The sequence below is a fragment of the Podarcis liolepis genome (genome assembly GCF_965112155.1).
Source record: "Podarcis liolepis genome assembly, chromosome: 3".
NCBI classification, from domain to species: domain Eukaryota; kingdom Metazoa; phylum Chordata; class Lepidosauria; order Squamata; family Lacertidae; genus Podarcis; species Podarcis liolepis.
The window spans coordinates 63951967-63965675 of record NC_139557.1 but is presented as its reverse complement, the minus strand read 5'-3'; the positions used below and the strand labels follow the sequence as shown (position 1 = coordinate 63965675).

Genomic DNA, 13709 nt, shown 5'->3' with positions numbered 1-13709 from the left:
CTGGTGGAGAAACAGAAGAACATAAGAAGGGCCTGATCCAGCAGGCTCTCACAGCGACCACGCAGGGAAACTCATAAGCAGAACCTTAGTGCGACTACAGCCTCCTATGCATTGTTTGCCTAAGACAATTTGCCAGAACATGAAGAATGCCCCAGCAGCACTGACTGTACAATATTCACCAGGATTCAGGGGTACACTAAATATCAACAGCTTTACTGACTCTCACAACTGAACTCTGCTGAAATAATAATTTAATTTAATATAATTTAATTTAAAATTTAATTTAATTTAATTTATTCATTCACTCCTACCCTGCCCATCTGGTAAAACACGATAAAACTTCAAACATTAAAAACTTCCCTAAACAGGGCTGCCTTCAGATGTCTTCTAAAAGTCAGATAGTTGTTTATCTCCTTGACATCTCATGGGAGAGCGTTCCACAGGGCGGGCGCCACTACTGAGAAGATCCTCTGCCTGATTTCCTGTAACCTCACTTCTCACAGTGAGGGAGCCGCCAGAAGGCCCCCAGAGCTGGACCTCAGTGTCTGGGCTGAATGATGGGGGTGGAGATGCTCCTTCAGGTATACTGGGCCAAAGTCTTTTAGGGCTTTAAAGGTCAGCACCAACATTTGAATCTGAAACACTTTGAAAGCTATCACTTGTGTCCCTGGTTAACTCAGGTTGATCTTGTGAAGGAGCAGAACAATTAAGATAGAGATAGGGTGAGAGTACTGAGGTAGTAGAAGAAGAGTGAGGAAAACATGACCCTCTAGATCAGGGTGGTCCACCTTGCAAGAGTACTTCAACACAAAACCCGTGAGCCACACAGTGAATTAACTTTCCATATCGTAAATTAAAGTGTTTGCAACATAGTAAATATTATTTAATATATACAATTAATATATGTAAATGAATATATATAATTAAATTCTCTCTATATATATATATATAATTTAATATAATTAAATACACTACACACACACACACAATTAATTTGTTTAATATACTTATTACACAATACACAAACAGATTAGCAATGGAAACATTGAGTCTGGATAAAATGGTGGGGTATGAATAAATACAACAACAACAACAACAACAACAACAACAACAACAACAACAACAAACAACAACAACAAACAACAACAACAACAACAACAACAACATGATTTTAGAAGGCTTTCAGTCAAAAGGATAGAAGCCTCTTATGCAGACAGCCCATGAGGGAAGAGTGTCAGTCAAGGAACTCGGAGACAAGGAGTTAAATTGCTTTCTCAGTCATAAAGCTCACTGGGGGACTTTGTGCCAGACACTCTTTCTCAGCCTAACCTATCTCACAGGCTTACTTACTTCTGAGTAGACATGGTTAGAATTGTAGCAATTAGCCACTTTGTAAACTTCAGGTGCCACAATACTTTGTTGTTTTTGCTGTAAAAGACTACGAGGGCTACACCTCTGGAAATTAATTACTTTGAAAGGGAACACACAGAGAAGGGAACTATCTGTAGATATCTGTTGATGGCTGATACACATGTGAGATTACGGGCTATGATATATGTACCAGAACCTTATATTTCTGCATCAGTGGACAAAGAAATGGAAGTCATAGTTCTGCAAAATACAGTGGTACCTCTGATTACATACGCTTCAGGTTACATATGCTTCAGGTTACAGACTCCACTAACCCAGAAATATTACCTCGGGTTAAGAACTTTGCTTCAGGATGAGAACAGAAATTGTGCAGTGGCGGCGCAGCGGCAGCAGCAGGCCCTATTAGATAAAATGGTGCTTCAGGTTAAGAACAGTTTCAGGTTAAGAACAGACCTCCAGAACGAATTAAGTACTTAACCCGAGGTACCCCTGTACACCATTTGTAGTGGAATGGAAAATCCCAGATGAAAGTGTGAATGACTGGCAGAATGGATTGAGGCAGGTCCACGCATCTCTAATTCCATGCGAAACTATTTGGCTCGCACCCACCATTTCCACAGTGACAAATTCACCCATACCTGCTTGCCACCATACATAAAAGCTTGTTGCTATGTCACATGTCGGAACAATCCACACAAGTGGAAATTCCAGGTGCTCAATCATGGCAAACACTAAATCCCCAGAGGGAATTTTCATTTTTTTATTCCACTTTCCTAACCCCAAACAGTAGGTTTCTAAGGAAAATTCACCTCCCCTTTAGAAGTTTAGCTGGTTCCATTTGCTCTTCCGTTCCTTCAGTAAACTCAGTGATTTGCATCAATCAAAGGCTCAGATGTTCTTGTGCATACACATTTCACTCAAAGTTACATTTCATCTGGGTTTTCCAATCCTACAGCCACTTAAACAGATACTTACTTTTGCACAGGTGTGTTTTCCTTCTTGGCCAAAGCTGGATCAAATACATATGTTTTTTAAGTAATTCACATTCAAAATTCAACATAGTTTTGTTTTTTTTAAAACTTATTTAACTTACATCCTACCCTTCCCCCTGAAAGAGCCTAAAACAGTTAAAAATATTATCACAACCAGTGATTTCAAGGGTGTACATTTCAACCATCAAATGCCTAGCTAAACAAGTCAGTAATGAGGAAGACAGACACATCTCACCAGGAAGGGCAATCCACAAGCAAGGGGCCACCAGTGGAAAGTTCCTGTTATGGGTCAACACCAACCAGGCCTCACCTGCCAATTGTAGGATGTGAGGTGGTTGATATTGGGGAAGGAGCCCTTTTAAGTAATTGAGTACCAAGCCATTTAGGGCTTTATAATATGGTATGAACACCTTGGGGACGCGGGTGGCGCTGTGGGTTAAACCACAGAACCTAGGACTTGCCGATCAGAAGGTCGGCAGTTCGAATCTCCACGACGGGGTGAGCTCCCGTTGCTCGGTCCCTGCTCCTGCCCACCTAGCAGTTTGAAAGCACGTCAAACGGCAAGTAGATAAATAGGTACCACTCCGGTGGGAAGGTAAACGGCATTTCTGTGCGGTGCTCTGGTTCGCCAGAAGCAGCTTAGTCATGCTGGCCACATGACCCGGAAGCTATACGCCGGCTCCCTTGGCCAATAAAGCGAGATGAGCGCTGCAACCCCAGAGTCGGCCACGACTGGACCTAATGGTCAGGGGTCCCTTTACCTTTATGAACACCTTGAATTGGGACTGATAATTCATTGACAGCTAGTGCAACATCAGACTGCCCTAGCCTAGGAGATGCATTCTGCACTAGAAGTAAGCTTTGGACCATCTTCATGGGAAGCCCCACATACAGCACATTACAGCCATCCAAATGAAAGGACACCAGAGCATGAACAACTAAGGCCAGGCTACCCCGATCCAGGAATGACCATAAGTGGCAAATGAGCATGGGCACTCCTAACCACAGAACCCACTAAGGACAAGTTGGAACAAAGGAGTACTTGCAGACTACTAACCTATTCATTTAGGCCAAAAGGCCTTTGTTATGGCTGTAAGTGCTGCTCCTGCAGAGAAGAGTTCTGCCATGAAGTATGGCATCTACATCCTGAGAGCAGTTCAGATTATGCCCACATAAAAGCCACGCACACCTCCCATTCTGGCTACAATAAGCCAGCAGGGCATAGGAAGTGGCAATAGCTCCACCATGGATTCTGTTATCCATCACCATCATAGCTTGGACAAGCTATATGTGGTTCACACCAATTTTTTAAGAGCGTCCATAATATCATATTTTAAATATAAAAATATTTGCCCAAACCCACAATCTATTTCTAAGCAAAGCATTCCAACAACTGGCTTAGTGAAAGTTGAACCAATTGTAGTTTGCATTTATGGTTTATTATAGTCTTATGAGGACTTAAATGTTATCACCCCTTCTTAGCTAGAGGCATTACATGCACATCCCCATGTGGCTTCTTTTTACAAACTCAAGCTGGGACTGTGTGCATGGCACTTTTCCAGAAAGGTTAACATCCTTTTGATCAGTCATTCAGCTGATGGGCTAGATAAGAAGAGCCAATGTAACTATCTTATAAAAGAAAATTAAATGAATTATTAGGGATCGTGCTTATGAAATATCTGGCACTGTACCAAAGAAGGTTAGTAATCTAAAAGGTGCCTGCCATTTGAAAAATTTAAAAAGCAAGAGTCCTGTATGCCCATAAACACTACTCCTTGCATTCAATTAAAACCTAGAATTTGTGGACAGGTTTCATACTTTATATACTCCTACCATAGAGATGCAAGTGGCTCTTGATTTTTTTGATCACACTGCTTGATATTTCTGTTGATATTTTGCTTAACATTGCAATGGATATTTATTGCACTTTGCTATTACACATTTTTGGTTGTTATTTTATTAGTGTAATGTTTGGTTGTTATTTTATTAGTGTAATGTTATCGCAAGCAGTATATAACTTATACAAACAAACCAACAAGCTAAAGTCCTGTTACTCACCTATCCTTTCCAAACCTCTTGGCTTAGGAGGGACAGAAGCAAGACTAGCTTCACAATGATGCAACACAGAGAGAGACACACACACAGACATACTTTTAAGTCACGAGGGACTCTGAACCCTCAACCCTCTTCAGTTAGCTTGAATTGCTCCCATGTATCAGTACATCCCACCTCAGGTAGGATTCCAAAGGAATCAATACTGTTCAAGTAGCCTAACAGTACTATTTGAGGGGAACTGCCTACTATCTCAAACACTAAAAGCCAACAAGGTACCTGCCAAATGTTGCTGGACTCCATTTTCCATCATCCCTAACTATTGGTGAAGCTGGTGAAGCTCATGGGAGTTGTAGTCCAACAACATCTGGAGGGCACCAGGTTGACGTTCATGCATGTCATTCTCCTCAGTGTCCTAGCTATACCTAGCATAGATATGTGAAAAAAATCCCTCCCTCCACAAACACATACGCAACACCACTCATGAGGTCTATTTCTATAACCCATTTGGATATATTATACACTGTGAGTTAACCAAGAATTTAATTGCAAGCCAAAAGTTCATGGGCATTTTGTCAACTTTACATTCTGTCAAATATATTGCACATACAGAGGGGAAGGGGTGGAGAAGGGGAATGCAAGCTGTGTATTTCTGTGGCAAGGGGGGGAGGGGAAGTGAATATAAATAAGAAGAACTTTTAAAATGTCAGTCAAGATTGGCCTGAATTCCAGAGATACAGAGCACCTGCAGATTCCACCGGCTTCGGCGGGTGTTTACATTTTTTGCAAGTCAGGCCACTTGGGCATAATATTAGCAGGTTATTTTCTCTCGCTTGGCAGCTGTGGCAGCTTCATCCTCTCTTATTATTCAAACCTCGGGAATTGTTTGCTTCCTTTGGTAATGAGACACTGTCCCCAATTCATAAGTGCATGATATATTCTTATTTCAGGAATGTGACAGAACATGAGAGATGCTGTCACTCTGTACAATCTTCCCCAACCTTCCTGACCTACTGCAAAGAGGCAAAACAAAGGAAGGAAATGGATTGTTTTATAATTTGTTAGCAAGGGTGAAAAGAGCTAGTACCGCAATCTGCAGATTTTATTTTTTTTTAACCACAGATACTCACTGGCAAGTGAGTATATTTGCAATATACTAAGGCTGCAGCTATAAAAGCAATTATTCCAGAGTCAGATTGCTCCAGAATATGTGATCTGAGGTTTTCCCAGAGCAATTATTCCAGAGTCAGATGGCTTCAGAATATGTGATTTGAGGTTTGTTTGTTTTTTGTCAAAATGTGGCATTGGCTCACAGTTCAGTGACCTCTTTAAGTGGAATGCAAAAATCCTCCATGTTGAAATTCATGGATCTTGTGTAGGCCTAATGCTGTGAAAGTCACACCAAAAACAGACCAGAGAAACTGCGATGACTAATCCAATACCAGCTTAAATATCCAAGTCATGAATGACGTAAAGTTTGAATAGGGATGGGAAAATCTGCCTATTTCAGTTTCTCATTTTTCCAGTCTTTAGGTTCAGTTCTCCACATTTCCAAATTAGTTTGTGATTTTTTTTAAAGTCCTCATGAAACTCCATCAGAATTGTAGTGCAAATTTCTCCTCATATGCACATTTTAGTATAATTTTTGCCATGTATATAGATGGAGAAAGAGAGTGCATCATAATGCATCTTTGTATGTCATTTTTATCGATATGATAAAAGTACCCCAATATATGCATTTTTGTACACATTGCAAGGCTGGAAAACTATGGAAAACTATATATTGCAAAATTCAGAAAAGTGTGAATTTTGAAGGATGAATGCATTTTGGTTTACACATTATTTCCGAAAGTGTGAATTATATAATTTTGCATTTAGATGCAAACTGAATCAAATCTCTCCCCCATCCCTAGTTTTGAAATACACATTGCATGTATCTTTATTGCCTACCACATTGTTACATATCCAAAATGGTATGCACATTCCCATACTTCCAAAGAATCCCAGGAACTGTAGTTTATTCCTCACAGAATGACAATCCCTAGCAGCCTTAACAACCTACAGGTCCCAGGAGTCTTGGGGGTGGGGGCAAGTGGTCTTTTAAATGTTTGGTGAGTATGCAGCCCAGATTGATAGCAAAACCTTGCGAAACAGTTGCTTAATCCTTTCCTTCCCCGCCATTTGCTTGCTCAAAATCACTCCCATTGCCCATGTGTGTGTTTGTGTACCCAACATAGGGAGATAAGCTATACATTTCTTCTTAACTGAAGAATGTTGTGATTGAGTATGGGAAATCCTAGTTCAAATCCCCAAACCTGTAGTGCTCCTCCAGGCTGGAGAGTGATATTCTGCTCTTCTGTGAAGCTCACTAGTAGCCTTGATCAAATCACTAGCTTTTCTTCCTGCCTGCTGTAAGCATGAAGGGCAGGATGCATGTAAGACAAATGAATTCTTCACACAGGATTCAGCAAAGAGTTGTGAAGCCTCTTCTGCTAAGAAATACCCTTGTAGAAGCACTGTTGTAGAGCAGGAAGGGAGAACCTTCGAGCCTTCAGGTGTTATTGGACTCCAACTCCCATCAGCCCCAGCTACCATGGCCAATGGTCAGAGGTGAAGGGAGTTGTAGTCTAATGACAGCTGGAGGGCGCCAGGTACCCCACCCCTCCTCTAAGATCTGTAGAATCTGCATGGATCTGTAGAAAAAGTAATCATTGTGAGGAAGGGGCGATAAACAAAGCTACAAAAGAGTTAAATGACTTACCATGAACATTATGGCAAAGACAGTTTGAGGGACAGACTAGACTGATAGGATTGTGTCTGTACTCTGTTCACCATGCCTCTTATTCCACAAACAGAGAAAACAGATCCCTATCCACAATCTAAATTATGACAATTAGTAGAAACAGAAGTATAAATAAGAAACTGATAATCTGTATGAAATGGTGGCATACGATTTTATGGCAGATGCCCGAATGAAGTCTGATGAAAATTTTTGCATGTCGGCTGTTGAGAATTTCTTGCAAAGAGAATATACTATGTCGGGACTCTGCATAATCCTAGTTTTGCCCCACTCACAAGGATATTGGGCTTGGCAAGGACAGTTCTGTGGCAAATTTCTGCAAGGGGAAAACAGGGTGTCCTGAAATGACTGGATTTCTGCAAGAGGAAAATAGAAATGAGTTTATTCTGTCCAAGGGGGCTAGCAGGAACAGAGAGCCATTCCTATGATGGGACAAGCAATGATCTAAAAATAAGCCAGCTAGTCAATCTGCTATGTCTCCCAGTTCCCAGCTTTGTAAACATGTGCCCTATTACACTGTTTATGTGGCCTTCCAGGTTTTCAACTAGGACAGCTGCAAATGGGAATGGCACCTTCTTCGGCACCCTGGGATATTTATTTATCTCACTCATCTTTGGGATTCAGTGTCATGGTTTTGTTATTTACACACAGCACCTTCGGAGATGGTAAATAAGATTTTGTTCCCCTCCTGTGTAAACAGTATACAGCCTGCAGATCTTCACAGATAAACAGCTGCATAGACGCTAATGGATATGTTTTGCAGAGTTGTAGGGTCATAAATCTAGGGCTCCTTGGCCCAGCCCTCACTCCCACCCCGCAAAATAAAGGTCAAAATGTGCCCTGTAGGCTTAAAGAACAGCTTGTAAACTTCATTGCAACATGGCAGATAGATCGCTAAATAGCGCATGCAAGAGCAAAGTAAATTATTTCTGGAAAATGTACTAATGGTCAGACTGGAAGCCCCTGTCCTTTGGAAGAGTGAAAATCGCAGAGGAGGATTCCACAGGGACAGAATTCAGTGTAGAGCATAAGGAATGATGTGGAGTGATGGAAAGTTTGTCGTCTTCTTTTTTTCATCGGGAGTTATTTTAAATGAGATTATAAATAGAAGCTCTTACCTTACAATAGCTTTGACAAATCCTCACTTCTCCAGGAGTTCAGCTGCACTGTGCACATTCTCACGCTCTTCCTTTAAATGACCGTACTTGGGTAGTGCAAGTGGGCATCAAATTTCAAAGATAAGGGACAATTATGGAACAATAGGGCTCTGCTCTGAAGAGGACAAGGCAGCTAAAGTATTCTGAAATGCAGGATGTCCACTGAAACAACAAAGCAAAACAGAATGCCTGGCTAGGCACTTCTCCAACATGAACCTTTGGCTTGGCTCAGCTTTTTATGGGTGAAAGGCCAATTTTTAAAGAGACAGCTTCTGTTTTGAAATTTACATGTTGTGTGCAAAGCCTTATTTGTTCCTAAACAGACATTTCAGAAACATGACAAGAGTGCTTCAGTGTAAGGCTCTGGAAAAGAGGTAGGAACCAGTGACCCTCCAGTGTTGCTGAACTACAATTCCCATCAGCCCCAGCAAGCATGGCCAATGGCTGAGGATGATGGGAATTGTAGTTCAGCAACTTCTAAAGGTCCACAGGTTTCCCACACCTGTTCTAGAATAATATTTATCAAGTTTTGAGTGGTGGCATTGCCAGCACTCTTTTGTCCCCATCAGGCAATTTATGGTGTTGGGGGGTAGGGAAAAAACTTACCAGCATTCCTGCAGTCTCCCTTCTTCTGATAGACACCATTTTTGTTTTCTCAGAATGCTTCCATATTTATCTGCATATAGCCTAGGGCTAGGGAACATATGTCCAGATTTCAGTTATCTGGAATGATGCAAGCTGGAGTCCCACAACATCTGGAGGGTCCCAGATACCCAAATCCTGGTGTAGATTGATAGAAATTAGATTAATATCTGAACCAATCCTTAGATCAGCATTGCCCAACTTGATATCCTATGGATGCTCTAGATTAAAGCTCCCATTATCCCCGATCATTATCAGTGCTGACCAGAGCACTAAAGTTCAAAACAACTGCAGGGTTGGAGAAGGATGCCTTAAAGTAAGTGAGATGATAACTGTATTATTTGGCTACATATTTCAGGCAGAACCTGTAAGGAAGATGTGAAAATTTTTAATAAAACATCAGTTTGATCCATGATATTGTAATAGGGTTCTTTGGTTATATTACTCCAAGCGCCTTGGTTGTTTCTTCTTCTTCTTCTTCTTCTTCTTCTTCTTCTTCTTCTTCTTCTTCTTCTTCTTCTTCTTCTTCCCCTCCTCCTCCTCCTCCTGACCCTTCTACTAGGCTTTTAAAATGGCAGGCTCTCCTGTGCAAGAGAAGTATCTATTGAGCCTAAAAAACAATGTCCTCTGTTATCATTATGGCTGTTTGGAAAATCTCATGGTGAAGAATTACCCTGTGTAACCAGAACCCTGTCCCTCCCACACTGTCAGCTTAGCATTTGTTCCTATTTGAGGGAAAGAGGGAGGGAGGGTTCTTTGCTGGCTGAATGCACCGAGAGAGATGATACTACTTAGCACTGAGGTGTTAAAAGACGCTTTGTGGATGGGAGATGAATTGGACTGAATCATGGTCAGAGCACAGCAGGAGAGAGTAAGAAGAAAGTCATTGAATTGCATCCCCCCCACTCCTCCAAGCAGGGTCTCTTTAAACCAAAGCAGCAAAAAAGGGGCAAAGGCCAGCACTGTATTCTGCATTGGTTTCTGTTAGTTTCACTAATTATTTATTTGAATTCCATTTTCTTTCCAGTACACATTATGATCGGGCAAAAGCAAGCATGTTATGCAGCTAACAAACTTTCCTCCCAGCCCTTAATAGCACAAATTCCTGAAGCTGGTTTTCAGTGCTCCCAATACAATGCTTGATCAGGAAGAACAATTAGGGGTTATCTGTGAAGGACATCAAGGGCAAGAAGAGAAACAAAAGAGAGCAAAGCCATTACGGGGTTTTTTATGGTCTCCACCTGTTCCATGCCATCTTCCACAACTAACTTGCCCTCGTGGTTATTTTATCTGCCTCTCACACTGCTAGGTTCCCTGACTATCAGACATCTAACATACATTCCACAGGAGGCCTAGGCAACCACAGCAAATTAGCTATCCAGACGACTACTTAGGCCCTACAGTTTGATTTATCAAAGTCACCTCAGGCTAGTTTCATAATCACAACTATGTGAAAATAAGGTATTCATGCTTAATTCAGCTAATATGACAATAACACACCATAGCATGACAGACCCTCCAAGTTTCCCTTTTTTCCAGGGACAGCACCGGATTTACAGAAACCACCCCAGTTTCTGATTTGATCCTAGAATGCCCCGCTTTTCCTTAACACATCCCTATTTTCATCGGAAAAATGTTGGAAGGTATGGAGTTATTCAACCACCGAGCCATCTGAAGGCAGCCCTGTCTATGGAAGCTTTTTAATGTTTAATGTTTTATTATGTTGTTATATGTTTGATGCTGCCCTGAGTAGATGGGGCAACCCATTCAGATGGGTGTGGTATAAATTATTATTATTGTTGTTGTTGTTGTTGTTGTTATAAAATAAAGGTAAAGGTAAAGGGACCCCTGACCATTAGGTCCAGTCACGGATGACTCTGGGGTCGGGGTCTCATCTCACTTTACTGGCCGAGGGAGCCGGCGTACAGCTTCTAGGTCATGTGGCCAGCATGACTAAGCTGCTTCTGGCGAACCAGAGCAGCGCACGGAAATGCCGTTTACCTTCCCGCCGGAGTGGTACTTATTTATCTACTTGCACTGCGTGCTTTCAAACTGCTTGGTTGGCAGGAGCAGGGACTGAGCAACGGGAGCTCACCCCATTGTGGGGATTCAAACCGCTGACCTTCTGATCGGCAAGCCCTAGGCTCTGTGGTTTAACCCACAGCACCACCCACATCCCTTTTTTTATTATTAAATAGGATGTCCCTATTTTCATTGGAGAAATGCTGTGGGGTATGGCATGTTGAAGACATACATTCCAACCTGGTCATCTGAATGTATACAATGAGGCTACTTAATGGTGAAGTGTCACACATCAGAAACAGAACTAAGAGACTTAAGTTATAGATAAACATTAGGTAAGAACTATTGATGGTAAGAGCAGTTGGACAATGGAACCAGTTATTTATATAGGCTGTGGACTTTTTCTCACTGGGAGTCTTGAGGCCAGAGACCATCTGTTGATGCTCCAGCTCCTTCACTCAGACATGAGGTTGAACTAAGTGGCTTTCAGGGTCTTCCTCATCTCTTACGATTTTCTCAACCATGACCCAATCACCAATGTAGGAGAAATAAAAACAGTTGAGAAATATTCCTGTCACTTGGCTGTCAGTCTCAATACCTTTTAGCTCTCATTTGCATATTAACCTGGTTCAACGGTCTAGGATCGCGAATTGCAGCCTAGAGCCATTTTACATTTTGATTTGAATGAGAGTCGAATATGCTCCATACTGATCAGTCAACTAATGTTAATTTAGGTGTGAAAGTTAAGCTCCCATCAGGCTTTGACATGTTTCAGCCACAGTTTACTGTACTGACGAAAACAATTGGCGAGACTGATTCTCAAAACCACAGGGTCACATTCTGCTAAACTAGGAGCTTGGTGGATGTATCAGCCACCTCCTTATGAAGATGTCACATTAGAACAAAGAATGGGGGCATTTTGGTGGTGCCAGGGGGGAAGTGACATACAAATCAGAGATGGATCCAAACTGTTTTTGGTGTCTGCCTCTATCAGCACACTCATGTCACACAGCAGGTGCTGCCACAGAGGAGACCGCTTGTTCCTTTTTCAGCCATAATACTGCTGATAGCAGTCTGTTGAGAAGTCTCAAGCTGCTATGAACAGGCTCAGGACAGATATGTCAAAGCTCTTGTTCATGGGCCAGAGGCCCATCAGAACCCTTTTGACATCTTTTTGTGCAACCTCAGCAATAGCAGGCAGTGGGGTATGTGCAAAGGCACTGCCCCATAGGATTCCTCAGCCGTCCCCGGGGTAGGCCGGCCCTAATGATTAGCTTTCTAGCAATGCTCTGAACAGATACCTAGCTTTTGTAGAGAAATTATACATGCAGAATCTGTTTGCTTGCATGGTTCCACATCCAAGCAGACATCTACATAAACAAGCCTGCCTCTGCTAGCACTAGGGCAAGGATCCTTGAAATTTATTATCTACGTCATGTTGGGGTGGGCAGGATCAATGCAAGCCACTAAATGGGGAAATTCACTGTTTTTGGAGTAAGATAAGCACTAATTTTGGAGACACTTCAATCTAGCAGTGCTGGTGGGATTCTTCATGATACTGACATTTAAAATGAGTTGGCCCCAAATATCTGAAGGCATGCCACATCATCCCATGTTAAGATCTTCAGGGGGAGCCCTGTTGGTAGCATCACTTCCCTCTTTGGTTAGAGGGGTAGCGGTGCATGAGATCGCCTTTTCTGTTGCGGCACCCAGGTTGCAGGAATCTTGGTCTGCTTTCAAGGCGCAGCTCTTTCCCCAGGGGTTTGGTTGAGTGACTGCTCTCTCTCCTCCCACATTGCTGTGCATTGCTGTACTTTGTTGCAACTGTCATGCCACCATTATCATTGGACAATCTTATTGTTTTGTTTTAAGGTTAATGTAAATTGCACATGCTTCCATTGTGACGTTTTTGTAACTGCTCTGGGATCATTTGGTTGAAGCAAGGGCTATAAGCAGAAATAATTAATAATAGGAGATGGGGCAAATCTGGACAGATCTGGCAATAATGATTACTTGGATGCTCCCTCCCTGCCCTGCCATTTTCACCTGGCTTGCTTCATCCTCTAGCCCCTGGCCCTTTTCCTGGCTATGTGGCACTCATTTTGTCAGCTGGACAGAGCCATCTGCCAATCATTTTATTTTGGCTGATAGCCCACATAATTTTTTAATCCTCAATGCAAAACAAAAGTGTCATTCCTCAGAAACTCCCCACTCTTGCCAATAGGGAGTGGGGGGGCATGGGTATTTTGCGGCATCTAGGCTTTAGAAAATATTGACTGTACAAAAGGAGCAATTATCAGCCATTACATTTTGGCCAGTTACCGTTTACGGAATCCCATTTTCTTTGTAGGATTATGCCATTATATCTATGAACCATTATCTGTATATAAAAGGAGACATTAGTAGCCATTACATTCTGGCAACATTCAAGCATGGAACGTGAAATCTCTCCTAGTAGCTCTTTTTAGAGTGCCTAAGAAGATTTCCTCTTATTACTATGCCTGATCTCCTTCTTAGATCTGGCTTACTGTACTGAGATGAATAGGAATTTTGACAAAAAACAAACAAACCAGGAATCCAGCATTCTTCAATGTTTTTAGAAAGTTCATTTTGATTGTATGGTGAATCTGTACTTGGAAACCTAAAATAGACTCCACACAAAAAGAACTTTGC

At 41.9% G+C, this 13709-nt stretch overlaps 1 long non-coding RNA gene across 3 annotated transcripts in view; it reads right to left on the bottom strand.

The window, feature by feature from the left end:
* LOC310703757 overlaps window positions 1–8551 on the bottom strand; it is a 127915-nt gene extending 119364 nt beyond the window's left edge. For 2 of the 3 annotated variants that reach the window (XR_014524348.1, XR_014524349.1), the window contains exon 1: window positions 8334–8551. This is a non-coding gene — a long non-coding RNA (uncharacterized lncRNA). The remainder of the gene's footprint in view (window positions 1–8333) is intronic. The other variant, XR_014524350.1, reaches the window with a different exon arrangement.
* Window positions 8552–13709: the final 5158 nt, after the last annotated feature.